General features: G+C 42.4%; 1 protein-coding gene across 1 annotated transcript in view; it reads left to right on the top strand.

The window, feature by feature from the left end:
• The window catches only part of eloal (elongin A, like), a 122,508-nt gene that overhangs the window by 1,080 nt on the left and 109,134 nt on the right, over positions 1-12,294 (top strand). The gene's annotated exons all lie outside the window — the stretch shown is intronic.

Here is a 12,294-nt window from a genome sequence, read left to right as displayed (position 1 = left end):
GTGTCTCTGTTGGCTTTAACTTGATTATTGACTGAAGTGTGAATGAGATGGCTAAATAATTTTGTACAGATGTGATTAGGCCTGCTTGGTAAGCAAGTTACGTTTCTTATCTCGTGTCCACTTGTGGCTTTTCCAGTGAGTTAGAGAATGGCTGTGGAGCAGAAACCTAGGAGATGCTACAGGTCACTGATTTTTTTTCCCCAGATCATCCCAGAGCAGTAAAGAAATGTGTACTTCACATTCATTACCTCTCCCTGCTTTACTCATGTCTCACTACAACATGCCCTCAATCAGCCCCTGTTGATTCATAAGCTGATCTTTTTGCCGCTGCACATACTCCAGTTTCTCTTGCATGAGCCCGTGGCTTCACTCTGCCCTGTTCTAGGTATGTTTCACTGTGCTCATTGATACTGCTGGTTGTCCCAAAGAATCTAACAATTATTCCTTTTCCTTTCCCCACCCCACTCCACTCTTAGCCTTTTTCTATGCTGTAATTATTATGTAACTTTCTGCTTGACAGATCACCTGATGTAAACTTTTATAGTGTTTACCTTGTTCCTCGCTTTGCTGTCCAAGCCTCACTATTGACTCCCTTGACTGATCTTCCACCATTGGGCCATTGTGGACTGCCTCTTAATTTTTTTTCCTAAAAATATACTTTATTCATAAAATTTGTCAAGGTATATTGCATAATTAAAATTGAACATTACATATAATGCAATACAAATCAGTTTCTTTCAATAGAGTAGATGAAGCGCCTCACTACACTACTCATTTGAGCTTATACTTACAGTGTATGTTTGCTTACATGTTGAATTCTCTGGTGCATATGCAGGTTCCAGCCCCTGGGCATAAAGTGGCTGCTCACTTGTGTATATAAGACCTTTCCAATCCTGACCATCGCTTGAATGATTGACATTCTAGATCTAACCAAAACCTTTCTCACTGACAGTAACTCCATTCCTCCATTGCCGCGACCCTGCTTCATTAAGGCCATTGTCATGTAGCTTGTCCAAACTGCTGTGGCAGTGGCAAATCTTCTCCTAGCTCTTTTTCTAAGACTTTCCCCAATCCCAGCCATTCTTTTGTATGAAATGTTAAACAAGGCCCCATCTGCTCTTTCAGGTGCACTTAAAAGATCCAATGTCACTATTTAAAGATGAGCAGGGGAGTTTTCTTGGTGTCTTGCAAATATTTATTACAAAATCACCATCCGTATCAACAGATTGTCCGTGTCCGCCATGGACCAGTTGGTTCTGGATTCAATTCCAACTCCAGGACTTGAGCACAAAAATCAAGGCTGACACTCCAGTGCACTGCTGTGGGACTGCTGCATTGTCAGAGGTGTCATCTTTCAGATGTGACATTAAACAAGGCCCTGTCTGCCCCCTCGGTTGGTTTTAAAGATCCCATGGCATTAAATTAAAGAAAACTGGAGTTAGCCCCAATGTCCTGGCCAATATTTATCCCTCAATCAACATCACAAGAACATATTATCTGGTCATCATCATGTTGCTGTTTGTGGGAGCCAAGTTTCCTAAATCACAACAGTGACCACTTCAGAAGTACTTAATTGACTGTAAAGCACTTTGAGACATCCAGTAATTGTTAAAGGCACTATATGAATGCAAGTCTTTCTTATATTATTTTTCCTTAACCTGTGTGTGTCTAAGTTAGAAGGGAACTTTATATTTCAATCTGTGTTAATGCTTTGCGTCTTTCCTGAATACGTCTTGTTTTATAATAAATTGATGATTTTGTTTATTAAAGAAATCTGGTTGGATTTTATTCTGAAATACTCATTGCTGCTTTTGGGAATTGGGGTACAAAGTTGGCTAAAGCATTCCCATACAGCAACTGTGACTCCAAAGGTACTTAATTGGTTGTGAAGTTCTTTGAGATGCCATAAGGTAGTGAAAGGTGTCATATAAATGAAAGTTTGTTCTTTTCTAGGTCTCCATTCTTGACCTACTGAAAGCTGCCTTGTAGCTGTTTTCAATACCCTTATTTCCATCTGATCCTTTGAGATCTTTCATTCCTGCTGTTCCAGTTGGTAAAACATTCTCAAATCAGAATGCCACAGGTACAAATGTGCACTATGAATGGCTGACCACCCTGTCTGTTGCCAGATTTGGCTCTGCCAAATATCTGAAATTTGTAGATGTAGGAATAACGGTGAGGCTATCAGCACTCCGTTATTAAGTGTAATTGGGACATCAACTGCCAGCAATCACACCAGCTCTTCTAGAAGCTTCGCAGTAACAGTATCTCGCTGTGGAAGAATGTGAGGTAGCTGTACTTGCATGATGGATGCACACTAGACTTGCCAGAAAAGTTAGGACTAGTCCAATCCAGTATAAGTAGATTTTAAGGTGTGGTAAGGCTTGGGTTCTGCTAAACATCTTCTCTGGCACTGAAAGTTAACTTTGAGTGTGGAGTTTCAATCCTTCAGGTTTAAATTGTTGGAGAATTTTTTTAAAAAAGCATTTAAATACATTTATATCATGGGAGAGATATAAAGAATAGCAAATAAATACTAAGTAAGTAGTAAGAGATGCAAAAAGGAATACAAAAAAAGCTTGTGAGGGAGTGAAGTGATTTATGACTTTAATCTCTTGTAGGGACTAAACCAAATCAGGAGCATATCCCCACGAATTTCCTTTTAATCAGATTCAAACCAGACAAATTCTCAGACACTTATTTGGGTCCAAAGAATTGCACTTTCTTTCCCTCAAAGAAAGCAAGCCAACAGAGAATTTTACTATCTTTCAGATAGCCAACTTTTAATATTTTTATGGCTAAATTATGCATAAATATCCCAGATTTTATAAGGGTCTGGGAAACTCTTTTCAATACGTATCTCTCAATTTAAAGAGACACAGAGAGGGGGTTCTTGTAGTTGTATACAGAATACTACATGAGACGATTTATTAATATTTTTGTATATTTAAGAATTTAACATGCAATAAATTTAAGTGGATAAGTATATCACAATATCAAATATTACTGAGAGATGTAACACATATTCTTGTTTCTAACATAAAATCCAAAAGTTTAACCTTGCTAATGTTACAGCAAAATTATCTTAGAATATCCATCAAAATTTCAAGTAAACTTGTACCTTAAATGCCCCATAGTTGAGAAGCATTGTTGAGGATACAGCACTTCTAAATGTCTGCTTCATAACCTTATATTTTTATACTAATTCTAAGGTGTCATATGACTTTTGCATTAGGTGTGACCTTTCTGTGTTCCCTTTTAAAATCTATAATTTAATTTAATGTTTTACTGGAATTTGCAGTTTGGGAGCTTTTATCTTGTCAAAATGTTTCTAATTGTGTTTACCTGACCTCTCTTGTTCTTATGAATACATTCCATTTATTGTTAATTACCCTGTCCATGGTACCCACTGCAACGTCCGGAGCCGACCTGTCTGAACAACAACCTCATAAACCAGTTAAGTTTTATTGCTACCTCTTACTGAGGTCACACAGTATATTTCAATGTGTATGTTTATCTCCCAAGGCCCTGGTAACAGCGATTCTATTTTAACAGAAACTTTGAAATATTTAACTTCACCATCTTAAAGGGGAACCTCAGTGAGCTCTGAAAACTAACCATTTATTCAATCTTTAACTCTAAAGTCATAATACACTAACTATTTCCAAATTCTACTTAATCAAGCCTATTGTACCTATATTCCTTCACATGAGATCCAGGCCAACACTTAAAGTTTTTACCAATATATTAACTGAAAGAGAGGTGACCGAGTAATCTGGGCCCTTTAATGGCAGACACAGATTAAATCAAGAAATGGCAGACGTATTAAATATCTATTTGATATTAGTTTTCACAGTAAAGGATGAGGATAAAATGCCAGAGATACGAGGAAAACTAAAATTAAATCTTGCAGGAACTTGCTAGATCCAGTAAAAGTAAAATAAACACTTGAATTTATAAAGTACCTTTCACGACTACAGGACGACCTAAAGCACTTTACAGCCAATGAAGTGCTTTTTTTTTGAAGTATAGTCACTGTTGCAATGTAGGGGGAAAAAAAGGATGAAGAAAATAATGAGATTAAAGATAAATCCCCACGCTTCCACCCCAGGGTATTAAAAGGTGAGGAAATCTCTTGATCAGGGATGGTCCTGTTGAATTGGAAAATTGCCATTGTTATTCCACTGTTGAAGGGTAGGAGAGTGTTACGACAGAGGCGGGAGGAGTGCACTGTTAATTCAATCCCACTTCTCCACAAGTCACAGAATATTGATAAATTTTCCCACTTGGAGTATCGAATTGGCTATTTCGCTATTTGTCACCTGAATAAAGCACAGGAACCAGGTTTCTTTAATAACAAAAAAATTATCCATTTATTATAAACTAATCCTAACCATTAATAAAATAAATATATATGAATTGAGATATTAAACCTCCTTATTTTTTCCCTAGCCCTCACGCACAGACATCGAAAAACCAGTTAACCAGGAAAAAAGGGTTTTTGCTTACAGCTATTTCATAGGAATAAAGGGAATAATAAAAAAAACTTCGACTGCAATGATCTGGAAGGAGGTTCTTTGGTTTGGCGAGGTGCCCCAAAGTCAAATAGTTGGCTGCCACTAGGAATTTTTCCTGGCGAGGTTGATGAGCAGTCTGGTTGGCTAGGCGTTCAAAGAAATTCAACTGTAGAAGGCTTCACATAGGTCTTCCATCAGCTGTGAGTTCTCACATTCGATACACATGTCCTTTTTAAAGATGCAAGGTTTCTGGGAAAATTCAGGGGGCAACAGTACCACTTGATACAAGCTTTTGCTTTTCAAGACAAGGATTCTTTTACAGAGAGGCAATACTTATCTGGTTCTTCTGATCTGGCAGGTCCATCTCAAATTCCAATTGCAGAAGAGATTCACCAGGATGTTGTCTGGGCTGCAGCATTTCAGCTATAAAGATAGACTGGATAGGCTAAGGTTGTTTTCCTTGGAGCAGAGAAGGCTGAGGAGGGACCTGATTGAGGTATACAAAATTATAAGGGGCATAGATAGGGTAGATAGGAAGCAACTTTTTCCCTTAGTGGAGGTGTTAATAACCAGGGAGCATAGATTTAAGGTAAGGGGCAGGAGGTTTAGAGGGGATTTGAGGAAAAACATTTTCACCCAGAGGGTGGTTGGAATCTGGAACACACTGCCTGAAGGGGTGGTAGAGGCAGGAACCCTCACAAAATTTAAGAAGTATTTGGATGAGCACTTGAAATGCCGTAGCATACAAGGCTATGGGCCAAGTGCTGGAAAATGGGATTATAATAGATAGGTGCTTGATGGCTGGCACGGACACGATGGGCTGAAAGGCCTGTTTCTGTGCTGTATAACTTTATGCTTTAGTCCAAACCTACTGGCTTTTAAATTTCAAAATGAAACTAAAATTATCCAAGCAAGTCACATGCAATCATAAATTTTCCCCTGCTGATTTCCTTGAAATTGCCTGGTTTCCAGTATTTGTTTAATGGTCAAAACCAGGAATCTCTTGTTGACCTTCGTTTTTTGTTTAAAAGCATCTGTAAACTTCAGGTATCTTGATGTTTCAATGTCCACTGAAATCCTTTTCAGTTATTAAAGATACAGATTCTCAAGTTTCAACACAAAAATGGAAATCTCGTAACTAGAGATAAACTAGGAAAATGTACACCTGTTAGTAGGGTCCTACCAAGTTCACGGCCGTGAAAAATGCAACATGGACCGTAAAATTTTGGGTCCTTGGTGACATCTGTGAAATGAATTTTGTGAGCTTTGTGCATTTTATTCAGCGACAGAAGGCTCAACTCGCTGATTGGTAGATGAGGGAGGGCTTCGAGCGCATTTTTGAGAGAAGTGGTCTCAAGTATTCGCAGATAAGTGAGAATGCCAGAATGAGCAAATCAAAACAGGCCACACCTTACTGCAGCACATTAAGTGAAAGAATTAGGAAGGCAAATTCTGCATGCCTATGGTGGAATACTGCTTTGTACAAGCTGCAACGTTTCTTTGGATCACGCTTGGCGGGCAACAGTTCAGCACCGCTTAGAGCCGAAAGCCATCGCAGCAGAAAGAGAGCATCTGACACAACACTGCTGGAAAATGAACGCATTTAAAAAAAAAAGCAACAATTTCTTCTCTTTTTAAGAAGTCAACAGAGCTCAGAAAATAGTCAGTTGGTTACAATGGGACTTGAGGATGTTCTTTCAAGTGCCAACATATCATCGGAAAAACCAAATCACCCAAAGCTGTGGGTATTCATTCAAGGTAATGTGCAAATAAACTACGATAGAACTACCTACCAAAGGTTTTAGCTACACATTGTGAGGGGGTGAAGTCTCAGATTAAGGCATGAGTCTCCATGCTCACATTCAACCACTGATTTCAGTGAGTAAAGAAGGTGACCTGCTGATAGTCAGCAGTTTTTGAGTAGACAATAAATGCTACTTGAAACCAAAAACCTCCCTTGGTCTTTTTTTTTGTTTTAAATAGATCATCTTCATGGGTTGTTGTGACGCTGTGAAATTTGTTTTTAAATATGTGAAATTCACGATTCTTAAAATGCTGTGACCATGAAATTTGACCATGAATTTGGTAGGGCCGTACCTATTAATTTTTGAAGAGGGAACTAATGTGGCAGATAGTGAAGTGTCCAAGAATGTTACATATGTGGACTTGCAGAAGACATTTGACAAGGATTCATTTCAGAAACTGCTAACATGAGAGTGCATGGACTTGGAGGCAACCTATTGGCTTGGATGGGGAATTAATTAGGAGGTAGAAGACGTAGAGTAAGGATAATGAGGATGTACTCTGAAAGGATTTGACTAGCAACGTCCCCCACAGACCTGTACTGGGGCTGCAGCTTTTCACTATCATTAGAAATGACTTTGCATAAGGAATAGAGAGCCATATATGTAAGTTTGCTGACAGCACCACATTGGATGGCATAATAAACAGTGTAGCTAGGGTCACTGATAGATTAAGCAAGTGAGTAAGACTGTGGCAGATGGAGTTCAATATGGGGAAAGTGTGAGGTCATCCACTTGGGATCCAAGAAAGATAGAAAGGAGTGTCTTAAATGAGGAAAGTGAGGTCGAGAGACTGAGATGTTGAGAGGAAATTCCAGAGCTTAGCACTCAGGCAGCTAAAGGCATGACTGTTAATGGTGGGAGTGAATTTTTTTTTTTCTTTTCTTCGTTCATGGGATGTGGGTATCGTTGGCTTGGCCAGCATTTATTGCCCATCCCTAATTGCCCTTGAGAAGGTGGTGGTGAACTGCCTTCATGAACCGCTGCAGTCCATGTGGGGTAGGTACACCCACAGTGCTGCTCGGAAAGGAGTTCCAGGATTTTGACCCAGCGACAGTGAAGGAACGGCGATATAGTTCCAAGTCGGGATGGTGTGTGATTTGGAGGGGAACTTGCAGGTGGTGGTGTTCCCATGCATTTGCTGCCCTTGTCCTTCGGTTGGTAGGTGCTGTCTAAGGAACCTTGGTGCGTTGCTGCAGTGCATCTTGTAGATGGTACACACTGCTGCCACTGTGCGTCGGTGGTGGAGGGAGTGAATGTTGAAGGTGGTGGATGGTGTGCCAATCAAGTGACCTGGATGGCATTGAGCTTCTTGAGTGTTGTTGGAGCTGCACCCATCCAGGCAAGTGGAGAGTATTCCATCACACTCCTGACTTGTGCCTTGTAGATGGTGGACAAGCTTTGGGGAATCAGGAGGTGAGTTACTCGCCGCAGGATTCCAAGCCTTGACCTCTTGTAGTCATGATATTTACTTAGCTACTCCATTTCAGTTTCTGGCCAGTGTGTTGATAGTGGGGGATTCGTAATGCCATTGAATGTCAAGCGGAGCTGGTTAGATTCTCCCTTGTTGGAGATGGTCATTGCCTGGCACTTGTGTGGTGCGAATGTTACTTGCCACTTATCAGCCCAAGCCTGAATATTGTCCAGGTCTTGCTGCATCTCTACATGGACTGCTTCAGTATCTGAGGAGTCGCAAATGGTGCTGAACATTGTGCAATCATCAACAAACATCCCCATTTCTGACCTTATGATTGAAGGAAGGTCATTTTTGAAGCAGCTGAAGATGGTTGGGCCTAGGACACTACCCTGAGGAACTCCTGCAGTGATGTCCTGGAGCTGAGATGATTGGCTTCCCACAACCATCTTCCTCTGCGCTAGGTATGACTCCAACCAGCAGAGACTTTTCCCCCTGATTTCCATTGACTCCACTTGTGCTAGGGCTCCTTGATGATATACTTGGTCAAATGCTGCCTTGATGTCGAGGGCAGTCACACTCGCCTCCTTGAGTTCAGCTCTTTTGTCCACATTTGAACCCAGCCTGTAATGAGGTCAGGAGCTGAGTGGCCCTGGCAGAACCCAAACTGAGCAGCATTGAGTAGGTTATTGCTAAGCAGGTGCCACTTGATGGCACTGTTGATGACACCTTCCGACACTTTGTTGATGGGGCGGTAATTGGCCGGGTTGGATTTGCCCTGCTTTTCGTGTACAGGACGTACCTGGGCAATTTTCCACGTTGCTGGGTAGATGCCAGTGTTGTAGCTGCCTTGGATTAGCTTGCTTGTCTAGGGGCAAATCTTGCTTGTCAAATTTGGAGCACATGTCTTCAGTACCATTGCCGGAATGTTGTCAGGGCCCATTGCCTTTTCAGTATCCAGTGCCTTAAGTCATTTATTGATATCATGCAGAGTGAATCAAATTGGCTGAATAGTGGCATCTGTAATGCTGGGGACCTCAGGAGGAGGCCGAGATGGATCATCCACTTGGCACTTCTGGCTGAAGATTGTTGCAAGTGCTTTAGCTTTATCTTTTGCAGTGATTTGCATTGAGGATGGGGCTATTTGTGGAGCCGCCACCTCCTCCAGTTAGTTGTTTAGTTGTTGTCCGCCATTCACCACTGGATGTGGCAGGACTGCAGAGATTAGATCCTATTATTTGGTTGAGGGATCACTTAGCGCACGCAGCATGCAGTAGACAGAGCTGTTTGGCACGCAAGTAGTCCTGGGTTGTAGCTTCACCAGGTTGACACCTCATTTTGAGGTACGCCTAATGCTGCTGCTGGCATGCCCTCCTGCACTCTTCTTTGAACCAGGGTTGATCCCCTGGCTTGATGGTAGTGGTAGAGTGGGCCATGAGGTTACAGATTGTTGAGTACAGTTCTGCTGTTGCTGCTGATGGCCCACAGCACCTCATGGATGCCCAGTTTTGCATTGCTGGATCTGTTTGAAATCTTATCCCATTTAGCACGGTGGTGGTGGCACACAACACGATGGAGGGTATCCTCAATGTGAAGACCAGAGTTGATGTCCATAATGATTGTGCAGTGGTCATTCCTATCAATACTGTCATGGAGGAGGCGGTGGTGTTGTGGTAATGTCACTGGACAGGTACCCCAGAGGCCCAGGTTAATGCTCTGGGGACGAGTTTGAATCCCACCACGGCAGATGGTGAAATTTGAAGTCAATTAATAAATCTGGAATTAAAAAGCTAGTCTAGTGTGACCATGAAACCATTGTCGACCGGTGTAAAAACCCATCTGGTTCACTCACTAATATCCTTTAGGGAAGGAAATCTGCTGCCTTACCTGGTCTGGCCTACATGTGACTCCAGATCCACAGCAATGTGCTTAACTCTTAAAATGCCCTTTGAAATGGCCACTCAGTTCGAGGGCAATTAGGGATGGGCAATAAATGCTGACCTAGCCAGTGACGCCCACATCCCAGAACGAATAAAAAAAAAATGCATCTGTGACGGGCAGATTGCTGAGGGCGAGGTTGAAGTAGGTTTTTCACTCTTGTTGGTTTCCTCACCATCTGCTGCAGATCCAGTCTAGCAGCTATGTCCTTTAGGACTCTGCCAGCTCAGTCAGTAGTCGTGCGACTGAGCCACTCTTGGTGATGGACATTCAAGTCCCCCACCCAGAGTACATTCTGTGTCCTTGCCACCCTCAGTGGCAAATCAGGGATGCTCAAGACCAGAATGAGAGGGTGGAGATTTCAGAGGGTTTTGGGGGTGGAGAAGATTAGAGTTGGGAAGAGATGAAATAGTGGAGGGATTTGAAAATGAGGAATAGAATTTTAAAATTCAGGTGTTTGAGTAAAGAATTTCATAGCGTAGATACAGAAATTATTTTCTCTTGGGAGAATTCAGAATAAAGGGGCATAACTTTAAATTTAAGAGTTAAGTTCAGGAGTGATGTCAGGAAGCATTTCTTCACACAAAGGGTGATATTGCCAAGGGCAGCATGTAGATGAGAAATAGGAGGGGGACAAGGATGGATCCCTGGGGGGCAGGGGAGTAACAGTGACGGTGTAGGAAGGGAAGCTATTGGTGATTGTGTCGAACCAGGTGAGACCAGTCCCACCTAACTGGATGACAATGGAGAGGCATTGGAGGAGGATGATGTGGTTAACTGTGTCAAAGGCTACAGACAGGCTGAGATGGACAAGGAGGGCTAGTTCACCACAGTGACAATCACATTGAATGTCATTTGTGACTTTGCTGTTTTGTTCGTGTGGCAGAAGTGGAAACCTGATTGGAAGGATCCAAACATGGAGTTCTGGGAAAGATGGGCATGGATTTGGGAGGCAATAGCACATTCAAGGACTTTGGAGAGGAAAGGGAGGTTTGAGATGGGGCGGTAGTTTGCAAGGACAGAGGTCAAGGAAAGGGATACAGTACCCGAAGAGAGAGACCGTTAACGAAGTCAGCTGATGTGAGAACCAGGAAGGGACGTTGGGTGGTCAGAAGTTTAGTGGGACTTGGTGGAGGGAGCAGGTCATGGGTCTCATGGACAGGATGTGCTCAGAGAGAGCATGAGGGGAGATGGGAGAGAAAGCTTCAATTTCTGTGCTAGGGCAGCTGTTGGGGAACCATGATGTAAGTTTAACCTGGTGGGCTAGGGGAATTGAGGGATACGACCAAGGCAACTGATTGGATGCTCTCAATGCCAGTGACAAAGAAGATCGTGAACTCCTCGTACTTGTTAGAGGTGAGGGCGCAGGAGTCAGGAGATCTTTTAATTCCTGGAACTGCGAACAGTTTTGACAGGACCCGTTGGTACTTTGTGGCCCAGTCCCATCTGGCAGTGAATGGCTAAATCAGTTGTTCGCCATATCCGTTCACCTCTCTGTGCCTCTCTGTGTGTGTGTCTCTCTGTGTGTGTGTCTCTCTCTCTCTGTGTCTCTGTGTGTGTGTGTGTCTCTGTCTGTATGTGTGTGTGTCTCTCTCTGTGTGTGTCTCTCTGTCTCTCTCTCTTGGACTTAAGGGAGTGTAGATGGGGGCCCTACCAAGTGAAATTGTGAGAATGAGAGAGTGTAATGGTTTTAATGGGGATTAGGGTGTCAAAGGTGGAGCTGAGGGTGCAGTTGAGCAGATCGATAGCTGCAGAAATGTTGTGGTGAATAGAGGGCCAAAGGCTTGAAAGTTGGGATTTTGAAAATACATTTGTTAGTAAAATGTGGGGAGGGGGGAAACAGTTTTTTTCCCCCTAAGGCAGATACAAAAGGAAGTAGGATTGAGTGGAGCAAGGTGCATGTAGGTGAAGAGCGATGCAAGGAAGGGAACAGAGATGGCCTTATCTGCGATTCAGTGGGAGTACCGAGACTATGTGAGGTGGCAAGGTCAAGGAGGATAGGACAGTGAACTCGGGAGAGAGAACATGATGAATTGAGATGGAGGCTGAAATCACCTTGGATGAGAAGTCGGTCAGTGCAGAGGCTGAGGGAGGATAGCAGTGAAGATATCTCTGAGAATTTTTTTAATGGTACTTAGGTGGGTGTTAGGTAGAGGACAAGGATTTTAAAATGCGTTGAGAAGGTTGGAACAAGGTGCAATGCTTAAAAGGAAAAAGTGCCAGAGGAGTAGGGGGACAGACCATGAAATGCACCTCATCTACCTTCATCAAAAGGATGGTTTTGCTGGATCCTAAATCGTTCATCTACAGCTAGGATTGCTGGTGCTTTGATGTTTAAAATGCTTATCTTTGTTTATGCTTTACCTGTTCTTGGCTGGATTACCCATTGTATAGAAGCTTTATTTGTATTGTGCTGGAGAGGGACAGAAAGCCAACAATTGTGTTGAGGAAAGAGAAACCTAATCTAACCAGACTAGTGGTGTCCTGTGATAATGCACCTGTTGTGGTATGTATTTTAGAGCAATTTTGTATGAAGCGGGTTTTACTTTTTCCTGCTGAGGTTGAAATGGTGTGAGGTGGGATGAAAAAATAATACTCTACGCTAATTTTCTGTGCGTTGGAT

The sequence above is a fragment of the Heterodontus francisci genome, chromosome 3 (genome assembly GCF_036365525.1).
Source record: "Heterodontus francisci isolate sHetFra1 chromosome 3, sHetFra1.hap1, whole genome shotgun sequence".
Classification (NCBI taxonomy): domain Eukaryota; kingdom Metazoa; phylum Chordata; class Chondrichthyes; order Heterodontiformes; family Heterodontidae; genus Heterodontus; species Heterodontus francisci.
The sequence above is the reverse complement of the archived record's forward strand: the minus strand, read 5'-3'. Positions and strand labels throughout refer to the sequence as shown.